This window comes from Podarcis vaucheri (genome assembly GCF_965113315.1).
Source record: "Podarcis vaucheri genome assembly, chromosome: 4".
In the NCBI taxonomy this organism is placed as follows: Eukaryota; Metazoa; Chordata; class Lepidosauria; order Squamata; family Lacertidae; genus Podarcis; species Podarcis vaucheri.
This window is the reverse complement of record NC_138762.1, coordinates 34,010,111-34,022,417: the sequence shown is the minus strand read 5'-3', so window position 1 is coordinate 34,022,417 and position 12,307 is coordinate 34,010,111. Positions and strand designations below refer to the sequence as shown.

The window sequence follows — 12,307 nt, the reverse complement described above, 5'->3', positions numbered from 1 at the left end:
GACAGAGAAAAAAATAATAATTTCCATTTAATTCCGTTGAAACAAACTGGCTTGGAATCCCATCTCGCCTAAAAGGGACTTATTTTCACATTTCAATTACAATTTCATAAACTGACAGTGAAGTTTTCAGCTTATTATTGGACCCAGTGGTTTATTGTTTCTTTTTTTAAAAAAAGCAAACCAATGTGTGTTCAATGGAATTTACTCCTTGGTAAATGAATTCAGGATTGCAGCACAAATTTGCTGCAGGCATCAGAAGAACATGCAGTAACAAAACCAAAATTTCCTAATTCCCTAGTCTGTTACATTAAGAACCACAAGGATAAAATACAACACATTAAAATTACAACTTCTCTGTTTCATGCTCTCCAAAAGATTTCCTGTGTGTTAGAAATCTTGGGTTTTTGCACCTACAAATTCAATTATTAGATTTGGGATAATGCTAAAGTCTTCAGTGATGTTCTTTCTGCATTACAAATGGGCTATTAAATCAGTGAAGTGCCAATCAAGTGCTTTTGTGTGCTGAAAAATGGTTTAACAAAAGCGTTTTTGCAGGCCTCTCCTTCTCACACTATAGTCAGTGTCACCTATATATGATAATTGCAACGTATTTTTTTGTAGCACCATCAGCCTCAAATTGAAAAGAACACGATTCTCACCCCTCCTTTTTTAATAAAAAGTCACAATCATAGCATCCCACATATTTGGGGCTTTATTAAAGTGTCTAAGGACATCTAATATGCCTAAGCAACCCTTTGTATGATTTTTTTTTGTTGTAACAGGAGGAGTGAATGTGTTTAATGATCCCAAGAGAGGAATGACACCTTGGAGCTTTAGATTCACTTGCCTACTGTACAGTTTAACCTAACTATTGTACGTTTTCACATTATTGGCAATAGTCAAACTGACTCCCCATCCCCATTTGTAATTCTTCCATGGGTTCCTTCTGTCCCATATTTTGTACCACATTCTGTTTTCTGATTTTACATGTACAATTTCATTGAGGCATTTCAGAACATGGGCCATGTACTCTTACTCCACTTTTTTTGCACACAAATAACCTTGCACATTGGGGGTTTTTTTGTGTGTGTTTGCTATCTAATCACCTGCATAAAGCCCTTTCTGTCTTCCTAGAGTTCATCAAGCAGAGTAGATAAAAAGAAAGAAATCCAGAGCCTATACTATTCTACTTCTTACTGGATTTCTTACCCACTCTTCACCATATGGTCAAAGGTCTGGTTACAACAATTGTAAAATACAATATTACGATCAGCTAAAACAAATTACAAGTGAATAGGGTGTATAGTAGATGAATACTAGCAAGTCACAACAGCGTCGGAGCAAGCCGATCGGGTGCCTGGGGCAGCGCATGTGCCCTGCGCCCATAGGCGGTGCCAGCTGTCTACATAAGCTTGGAGCATGGTTTAGCCAAATTAAAAACAAATATGTGAACAGAATAAATGGAAAGTGTTTCAAGAGCAAACAATCCATGCACAATGGATTTTAGTGGTTCTGAAAATCCAACCTACAAGAATGGTAGAGAGCATGTATGTGTGTTGGTGCTAATCCACAAGCAGGAGAAGGTAAATGAGAACTGTTAAATTCATGACCAACGAGGAATTCAGAAGCATCCCTGCTACTAATAATTACCAGAATCTCAGCTACATGTCAACATCTTTGCCATTATGAAGATTGCAACCTTGGAATCTGAACCATGAAATGGCTGGCCCAGAAGTGTTTAATACATTGCCTGCTCCCACATGGATATGCCATTCATTTTGACATGAAATACTAATACCAATTTGCTTCATTTCCAATGTTACTATTGATCATTGAATATTGAAACCTTTTTCATTTCCCACAATAAAATTCCAGATGACTTAATTCAATGTGAATATGAGTCAAGGTGTGCTTTTTAAGTTGCAAGGTATTGTGAGGAGCACACTTAAAAATGCTCAGGGATTTCATATCACCATATCCCATTTAAATATGCTTGCCAACTTCAGTTGTAGAGTACTATTCATCTGTCAGTAAATTGATGTCATTTCCCCCCTTAGAATCTATCCCTAAATTTCAAAAGGAATTGAAGATCCATAGACAATAATGCCATTAACCTTCTCATGTTTAAGTTTTCTCATCTATTAAGATAGGATATTTTCTACCACAATGAGCTTTTTCACCTTAATTTATTAATGTTTGCAAAGCCAATTCAGACCAAGAGACATAAATCGCTGCTGAAATGCAGAGCCTTATCCTCTTAATTTTAAGATATGATTTGTATATAAAAATACACTTCAGAAATTCAAAGACTATTGAAATGTGAAGATTCTACTGTAAATAATCACATTTCTGAAATAAAAGGTTTTTCCTCTTCCCATAGCTGTTCCTTTGATCTGGAAATTTAGCTTCTGGGGTATCTTTCAGACCTGGTCCATTTTACCAGCTCTCACAATTCCTATTATGCCTAAAAATGCTTACATTACATTGTTTCAAAGTATTACAAAAGAGAATGGCTTAATTTTACAGGATTTGTCTCCACCACAAGCACTTCTGTATGTTTAGATGAAGTAAACATGAAAGTCAGCATGCTCTGGATTTAAATCACAAATCATTTACAGCACAATCCCATACATGTTTATTCATATGTAGGTCCTATTGTAGTCAATGGGACTTTGTCCAAGGAAACTTTGGTATAGGATTGTAGACTTAAAGACTAAGGTTGCAATCTCATATCCAATTTCCTAGGAGTAAACGCCACTGAGCTTTATGGGACTATTTCTAAATAAACACACGTATTTCATTGAAAGTATCAAGTTTTCCTTATATATAAAATGAAGGATACTTCCAAGCTGAAGAAGAGACTGTAACTAACTGCACAATTGAGCACAAGCTTCTCCTTTGCAACCCCAGTGATCTGAATAGGGGTTGTTCCATGCCAACTGGAACACTTGCATGGTGCCATTCAAATCAAAGAGGATGTCACAGTACAGTTTTCTGATAGATTGTGCCCAAAGTGCGCAGGGTTTAGGCTGCAATCCAAAACACATTTTCCTAGGAGTAAGCCCCACGGAGCTCTATGAGAATTACTTCTGAGTAAACATGTATAAAATTTGTCTGTTGGTTGTTTTTAAATAAGTATCTTTAAATTTTGTAACAGGCATTTAAAATAAGCAGAGGCAATTTTTTATTGTCGAGGTGCAAAGTTAAAGCACACAGTTGTCTGCTTTTTTAAGGAATGGTTTTATTCTGCTGAGTCCCCTTCACAAACGCATCTTCTAAAAATGAGGAATAAGCTTTTTCTTAAAACAAACATTACATTATATGTTATCAAAAAGGCATTTATGTTCATTGTTTCATGAAATGCCAATTTATTTAAATATAATGGATTAATTGATTGAAGAGTATATGATTACCAAACTACAAAATATTTAAACAATCCACAAGATCACTTAATCCACTATCATTTAGAACATTGTGAGATCTCCAGAATGATAGTACTAGCACACTCTCTAATACCGCAATTTTTGCTATATAAGACACACTTTTTCCCTCCTAAAAAGTAAGGGGGAATGTGTGTGCGTCTTATGGAGCGAATGCAGGCTGTGCAGCTATCGCTGAAGCCAGAACAGAAAGAGATTACTGCGCAGCAATCCCTCTTGCTGTTCTGGCTTCAGCAATAGCTGCGCAAAGCCTCTTCAACAACATTTGATTCAGAATATTTTTTCTTCTTGTTTTCCTCCTCTAAAAACTAGGTGCGTCTTATGGTTGGGTGCGTCTTATAGAGCGAAAAATACGGTAAGCATCTTGTGTGTTTAGCCATGTGCTGCACAAGCAGCAGGTCTTCCCCTTCCTCTTTCTCTATGCCCCCAAAATCTGCTCTGGTGCTATTTTATATTGGTAGCCGCTCTGGGGCTCCTTTTTTGGAAGGAAGGGTGGCATATAAGAATTACAAACAATTTAACACATTTTAATACGACTTATGCAAGTCTATTAATGAATTTCATGATAAAGGGCAGTTGAGCCATGGGATCTTTGTCAGCTGAGAGAATGAAAATAAATTGGCATGCTTAAGAGCTTAACAGGTGCGAGTATCCTGGAGGCAATTATTAGGGTTAGGGGATGCACACCACAAGATTTAAAAACTCTTATCTTTGCCCCAGCCTCGTTTTCCCCACCAAGTTGTATAGCAAGAAAGGTTTAGGTTAGGACTAGCAGCCAGCTCCTATCCTGAACCTGTTGGCAGATGGCCTGAACAGGTGTGCTTCTGTTGGGGGGTTGAGGACACACTGCAACAATCTGTTGCGTCACTCCCAAGTTGTACATTCTGAATGATGGAACTACTTTCAAGAAAGGGAGAAATGTACATATGTGTGCTAAGAATGAGGTAGCATATTTAGTACAAAGATGTTCTGCATGAAGGCATAACAAGCTAGCTTCTCAAACTATTCTTTATGTTGATGGGAAACTGCAGGAACACATATCTCATATCTGTTTCTGTCAATATGTGCTCTTTTTGTAGCTATAGACAAAAGCAATTTATGTCTCATTCTTGGTTTTTCACTATGTGTGAAATGGATATATTTTTACTGAATATCAAGGATGAAGGCCTAGCTTGATCCTTGAGGTATTGTTTCTGTCTGTAGTACAGCATGAATACTTGCAAGGTGGTGGTTTTTGTGTGCTTTGGGTCTCTCATGCCTAGATGCAGAATCTAAGTATCAGCACCTTAAATTAGGGGGCAGCCAACAGCTGTTGTTGGACTTTAACTCCCATCAGCCCCAGCCAGCATGGCCAGTGGTGAGAGCTGTAGTTCAGCAGCATCAGGAGGATGTAAAGTATTGTAACCATTAGTATATATTGGGGGGGGGGGACAAACAATCCCTCCAAGCACCTTTTGCAAAGTCACAGGAATGGAAATGGCTATGAGACAACAAACAGTTTCTGCAGCTATGTATTTACTTCTGAAAGACTGCCTGCTTTCTTTTTGTTGAACAACTGAACACTTAGAATGCAACAGAAGAAAATATTTCTGGGTAGAGGTTAAAGTTTTAAGAACAGTGAATATGTTAGTGTGCACCCAAAGGCGGGGGTCCAGGGAACGCAGGAATGGCCACTACAGTTCGTGCACCACATGAATAATTCTTTTACATATATATATATATATGCAGGTTTTGGTGTCTTCGGGTGTCTTCCCGTGTAAGAGTCGGGGTGTCTGTGCGACGTTTCGACGAGGTCTCACTCGTCATCTTCAGGCTGGTGCTTTCGGCTTCTTGTTACTGGAACAGAGCAGAATCTGGTGTTTGAGTTCCTATAAATACTGTTGAGGGGTGTGGTGTATAGCTATACACCAGTAACAAGAAGCCGAAAGCACCAGCCTGAAGATGACGAGTGAGACCTCGTCGAAACGTCGCACAGACACCCCGACTCTTACACGGGAAGACACCCGAAGACACCAAAACCTGCATTCCTGTACCCGTGAAAATCTACGAAAGCATATATATATATATATATATGCAGGTTTTGGTGTCTTCGGGTGTCTTCCCGTGTAAGAGTCGGGGTGTCTGGGCGACGTTTCGACGAGGTCTCACTCGTCATCTTCAGGCTGGTGCTTTCGGCTTCTTGTTACTGGAACAGAGCAGGATTTGGTGTTTGAGTTCCTATAAATACTGTAGAGGGGGTGTGGTGTATAGCCTCCAACGTTCTGGTCAGAGAGGAAGTTCCTAGATTAGTATGCCTTTTCTTCTTTTGTTCCTTAATGCTTGAGGGATATCTTGAGTGATTTCATGAGTGATATTCTGAATACCACTTAGGTGGGTCATTAAGTGTGGATTAGTTGCTAAAGCTTTCGGGTCTTGACCTCTTGAGCTTGTGAAGAGTTTTTCTGAGAAGATGGCTGTGTTGCATTTAGTTGTGCTCTGGCTTGGCTTCGTGTATAGGGGCGAGCTGTGATTTTGTGCCCTGTGCCAGCCAGATCTGTGTAGGGATTGCAGGGGGGTGCAGCATCCGGAGGTGCCACTATAGTTTGGCTACTGGATGGAGTCTGTAATTTGTATGTGGAGAGGGTCTGGGTTTGGGTCTGGTGTGGTTGATTAGTGACGGCGTTCTGTGTGCCTCTGGTTCTGGTGTCGGTTTTTGTGGGGAGGGCTAATTTCCAGATGTCTGGCAGGCGGGACGTGTCGTCACATTTGTTCATGTTGTGAGGGTGTTTCTCTATCTCGATGGCTTCCATGATTATTCTCTTGTGTTGATGTTCCATGTTAAAGAGCAATTTGGAATCTGCAAAATTAATTTCGTGTCCTGTTTCTTTCATGTGTTGGAAAAGAGAGGAAGTTTTTTCTTCTTTTTTGACGGCATTCTTGTGTTCTGCGATACGTGCATTTATTCGTCTGTTTGTTTGTCCAATGTACGTGGCTGGGCAGACTTTGCAGGGTATTTCATAGACCCCTTGGTTTTCCAGCTGGATTTTGTCTTTTGGGTTTCTGAGGATATTGGCTATTTTTTGGTTGGTGCAGAAGGCTGTTTTGATATTGTGTTTATGGAGGATTTTGCTAATTTTGTCTGTAGTGCCCTTGATATAAGGAAGGAGGGCCATGCCATTGTATTCTTCTGTGTCTTGGTTTTTGGGGGGTGTTTCTTTTTGTCTTGACGTTTCTTGACGTCCTAATCTACAAAAAACCTGATGGCTCCCTAGGACACACTATCTACCGGAAAAAAACACACACCAACCGCTACTTACATGCACAATCACACCACCACCCTGCACAAATAAACTCCGTAGCCAAAACTCTCATCTCCAGAACCAAACGCCTGGCTGACAAAGACCACTTGACAACTGAGTTACAGAATCTCTCAAATGTGTTAATCGCCAATGGATACCAGCAAAACAGGGTTACGAAACTAATCCAAAAAGAAACACCCCCCAAAAACCAAGACACAGAAGAATACAATGGCATGGCCCTCCTGCCAGACATCTGGAAATTAGCCCTCCCCACAAAAACCAACACCAGAACCAGAGGCACACAGAACGCCGTCACCAATCAACCACACCAGACCCAAACCCAGACCCTCTCCACATACAAATTACAGACTCCATCCAGTAGCCAAACTATAGTGGCACCTCCGGATGCTGCACCCCCCTGCAATCCCTACACAGATCTGGCTGGCACAGGGCACAAAATCACAGCTCGCCCCTATACACGAAGCCAAGCCAGAGCACAACTAAATGCAACACAGCCATCTTCTCAGAAAAACTCTTCACAAGCTCAAGAGGTCAAGACCCAAAAGCTTTAGCAACTAATCCACACTTAATGACCCACCTAAGTGGTATTCAGAATATCACTCATGAAATCACTCAAGATATCCCTCAAGCATTAAGGAACAAAAGAAGAAAAGGCATACTAATCTAGGAACTTCCTCTCTGACCAGAACGTTGGAGGCTATACACCACACCCCCTCTACAGTATTTATAGGAACTCAAACACCAAATCCTGCTCTGTTCCAGTAACAAGAAGCCGAAAGCACCAGCCTGAAGATGACGAGTGAGACCTCGTCAAAACGTCGCCCAGACACCCCGACTCTTACACGGGAAGACACCCGAAGACACCAAAACCTGCATTCCTATACCCGTGAAAATCTACGAAAGCATATATATATATATATATATATATATATATATATATATATATATGAATGTGAAGCAAGCATTTGTGATTTTAGAAGTGCATTTCTACAAAGTATATATAAGTACATTTACACTTTTTCCCCACAAAGCTATCTAAACATTCATGGTGAAATTGTGTTTAAGAACACTGTCAATTTGTTTTTCCAAACAAACCAGTAAAATATTGTTTACACATACAACTGTTTAGGCCAAGGGCAACACTCACTTGGTTAGTCAGGCTCTGGTTGTTCATTTCCTACCTCCAAAGATCACAAGGCGCGGGTGGGCGGGCTGGGGAGGCAACCTTTGTCTAAAGGGAAAGACTGGAGAAGCTTCATTGGGATACTGGGTTTAGACACTATTTTTAGTGTTTCATGCTTCTTGTAGTATTGTACGAGCATAATCGCTTCATAATTCTCAGTCTTCTCAGAGAATATACCATATTTTTCGCTCTATAAGACGCACCAGACCACAAGATGCACCTAGTTTTGGGAGGAGGAAAACAAGAAAAAAAATATTCTGAATCTCAGAAGCCAGAACAGCAAGAGGGATCGCTGCACAGTGAAAGCAGCAATCCCTCTTGCTGTTCTGGCTTCTGGGATAGCTGTGCAGCCTGCATTCGCTCCATAAGATGCACACATATTTCCCCTTACTTTTTAGGAGGGGAAAAAACTATCAGTCATTACTTGTATATTACACTAAAGTTTGCATTCTGCAGCACAGATTATTGTTCATGGCTCCTAGCAGAGGTGCCATCTCTACCAAGGCTGATTCAAGTATGAAAAAAATGCAGTAGAACTCCCACACCCAATTTTCCATATCATTTGTGGTTTGGCTTGCTTTGTGCTGGAATGTCAACTTCTCTTAAGAGGCACTCCTTGCTCCATCTTTAAAATATGGCCCATTTTCAGGCATATCTTAGGTCACTGGACCAGATTTCAGATCTCATATGGGTGGCTTTGAAGCGCATTAACCACTTGGGGATATACTCAATGCATTCACTTGGACGGGGAGACTTCCAATGCGAATTAAATAAAGATGTTTCATGAAGGGAATACTGATGTCTGTTTATATAGAATTTAAACTTAATAGCTGGCAAAGGAGAAAATAATTATAGGAATAGACATATTTGTGCATATAGTGAAGTTTTACACTGTGATATTTAAAGCGCAAATGCCCCTTGAGATAAATTGGGACTGTCCTTTCTTTGGCCATGAAGGAAGATTCTAAGGTGTCCTTAAAGCCATTGTACAGGTCACTAATATTGATTTCTTTCACCATTTGGGCAGGTCACAATTACCAAGAATTTACAGGTGTCGGAACAGGCAAATGTATATTTATGATACCACTATTGGCATTCAAGGGACTCATTACAAGATCTAGTAATCACTGTTTTATAACAGATACAAAATGTATTTCTTTAGCCTTTGAGATGGGTCAGCACATTCCCAAGGCCAGCTCGAGGTGTGTTTTTTGGGTTGGTTTTTTTTGTAATTTAATTAATAGGATCCCCATCTCCCACTTTCTGATAGCAAAGGTAAATGAATTGTATGTGTAGGCAGCTTCAGACTAAATAAACAAGCTAAACCACAAATTATAGGGCAACTAAGTCTTCCTTAAAGGCTCCAATGGAATTACCTATCAGACTTCCTAAATTCTGCTGTTTCACACATCCACATTTTTAAGAATGCAATATATAGCAAAGTCAAAAGTTCCAATTCTTAAAAAGATATGAGTTTGTGCAAGAAAAAGATTTACTTCTGAAAGGTAAGCTCCGGTATTAATTACAAATTAATGACACAGTAGCAATCACAGTCATGGGGCGACAGATGGAGTGGTACAAAAGAGGGACTTGTTTTACCTTTCTAAAGATCATTTACTGAAGCCATGAATCCAAATCAGTTATCACAAAATAATTCAAAATGAATTAATCCAGAAAGAATGACACATTAGAAATAAAATGGGAAAATAATCTCATAAGCTTTCTTAGATAAAAGAGGAGACACCCAACATGTTTCACTCTTTATGAAAAAAAGTTGATGACAGCTGCAATCTTAGCCCCACTTGCTAGCAGTAAGACCTATTGGATTAAACATTAAATAGACTTTATTTCTGAGTAGACATGGCTAGGACTGGGCTGCAATATGAATTAAGTACTTATCTGTTTATAAAGCAGAGTTGTATAAAATACTTCAAATTATTCTCCAGCAGAATATCAAATTTCTAGGATTTTTCCTGTTGGCAAATCATTTGAAATTTGTATTTGTGATCTTGATAACAGTGGATAACTTTCCAACTTAATTATTGTCCTGAAAATATGTTTCCTTCCTGTTTCCAAATTTAGCTTAAGGTGTCTTTGCAGTTTGCACAGCAAGGCCATTTATAGCCCAATCCTATATACATGTTTGCTCAGAAGCAAGTCTCACTGACTTCAATGGAATTTACTTTCAACTAAAACAGTCAAGAGAGTCTTGTGGCACTCCCCCCCCCCCCTGTAAGAGCCTAGCAGCAACCTCTCAGAAATTTCCCATCAAGTGTGCATAGAATCTCAGGTTGAATCCCTTTCTCAATAATTACGTTCAGATTACTGCCCATTCAGGGCTCAACATGGAAAATATTGGTCCTTTCCCCCCCTTTCAGTAAGCACCCTTAGACAATGTGAAGTTGCCCAGCTTTGACCCCTCCTTACAAGTTCTGCAACACCACCACCCATGTGGCTCGGCTCAGCATTTTCCTTTCCCCTGTAACTCCTCACTCTCTTTTCTCTTCTTGCATTCCTTTCTCACTCAAATTCAGCACTGAATTGAAGTTTTTTTGAGTTTGGGAAAATCTCATTCTGTAAACATGGGTGGGTAGAAACGAGGGAAAGAGCAGGACTTGGTTTAAGGGACCAGAAAGAAGGGTTGAGCCTATAGACAGCCAAAACCAGGGAGAGAGAAAAAGAGCCACAGCAGGCATTGCCCACTGTATAGCCTCCTACCCAGCCCTTCAAATGCAAACAGATTTCCAGCTCCTGGATAGATTCCAGAGCTAAATCGACAGCCCAGGTGACCAATGGGAGATTAGCAGAAAGGGCTACTCGACCTGGAGTGGCTAAATAGGTGGCAGAAGGTGGACTTACCACACTCTAGCCTTAACTCTTCCCGTGCCTGCCACTAACACCTAGGGACTCCTGCTTCTTTACCCCATCTTCCCCTACCCCCAAGCACCAGCTACGTGCCTTCAGTTGAAAATTTGGTATCATTTAGAATATTAAAAATCCTGATTCAAATGGAAACAAGAGCCCTTTTCGCATTTTCAACTTAAATCCCTCCTATCATTGTTGTTGTTGTGAGGAATTAGGAAATTAATTTAGCAGTTCTTTTTGTGTGCGTGTTTTTGTTAACCTAACCAGACCATATGCTTAGAGGAGAATAATCTTAAGCACTTCGCTCTGAAAAGATTTGAGCGTCCTAAAATCACGCCTCAGAAACACCAGGGAGATTTGCAGAAAGAAAAAGCTTAGAAGTCCTCGGGCATCTGCTTCAATACAAACGCGGCAGCAGTAACTGCTAGATCGGAGGAGACTGAGTAACAGCAACACACTAATAATAATAATAATAATAATAATAATAATAATAATAATAGATGGTGGGAATTCTGGCAAAAGTTCGCTGGGGTCCGAGCTCGCTTTTATCCCTGCATTTCACAATTTAATTTTCTCCGTACCCGCGCATGTGTCTTTCAGCGCGACTTATTATTTATATCAAATGAAAATAATACTTCGCGCCGCAGAAAGAAAGCTTACGCCACAGTAAAATCTCACTGGAGGGAGGTTATTTTTTGTGTGTGCGAGTTTACTCGGAAGTAAGTCGCCCTGAGAGCTTTACTCCGAGGAGCGGGAAGAAAGTGCGCACCGGGTTGCAGCCTTCATTCAAGGCGTAATCCTAGGAGACGTCTCCTCGGTTTCGCCGGCCTTGCTTCCCACCTAAGTGCGGCTTCTCGCAGGCACTTCTATTTGAGAGTTTACAAGCCCCGGGCTCTACTCCCTTCCGAATGGAGACACTCGGAGGGACGGCGGGCACTCTTACCCGCGAGTAAGCCCATTGAGCACAGTGGGGCTTACTTCCGAGTAGACCGTCAAAGGGCTGCGCCGTCCTTCGGGCGCCGCCAAACTTTTAATTTTTTAATTTATTTTTTTGTGAGCGCCCTCTTTTTTTCTCCTCAAGAGAGAGAACTTTTGCCTCCCTTTCCTCCCCCCCCCCCACTTAAACTCCCCCCTCCCGCCAACAGCATCTCCCCTCTCGCAACCCCTCGAGAGGGCGGAGCCGCAGCTAGCCACACCTCCTCACCCCCCACTGACCCCGGAAGCGCGGGTACCTCTCTCATCTTCTGTCAGCCTCCCACGCCAATTCAACACTTTAATGTAGGGACGGCCACCACCCTCCCCTCAGGCGAGTCTCTCATTGGCTCTTAGTCCCGCCCCGCCATCCCCGCTCATATCCCCCATTAGTTGACAGCCGTGCCACTCCCAGAGGAGCCTCGCGTCTACAAACAGCCATGCAGTCCGCCTCTTTCCATCCGCCTTTAATTTGCTGCCCTCCCCATTGGAGGAGCTCCGGTCCTGAGGAAAAACAAATCCGCTTTGTCCCCGGTGTATTGGTTTTG

General features: G+C 41.2%; 1 protein-coding gene across 2 annotated transcripts in view; it reads right to left on the bottom strand.

The window, feature by feature from the left end:
- Positions 1–12,086, bottom strand: part of ZBTB20 (zinc finger and BTB domain containing 20) — a 511,117-nt gene extending 499,031 nt beyond the window's left edge. For both annotated transcript variants that reach the window (XM_082221566.1, XM_082221567.1), the window contains exon 1: positions 12,020–12,086. The gene's annotated coding sequence lies outside the window, so the exon portion shown is untranslated. The remainder of the gene's footprint in view (positions 1–12,019) is intronic.
- Positions 12,087–12,307: the final 221 nt, after the last annotated feature.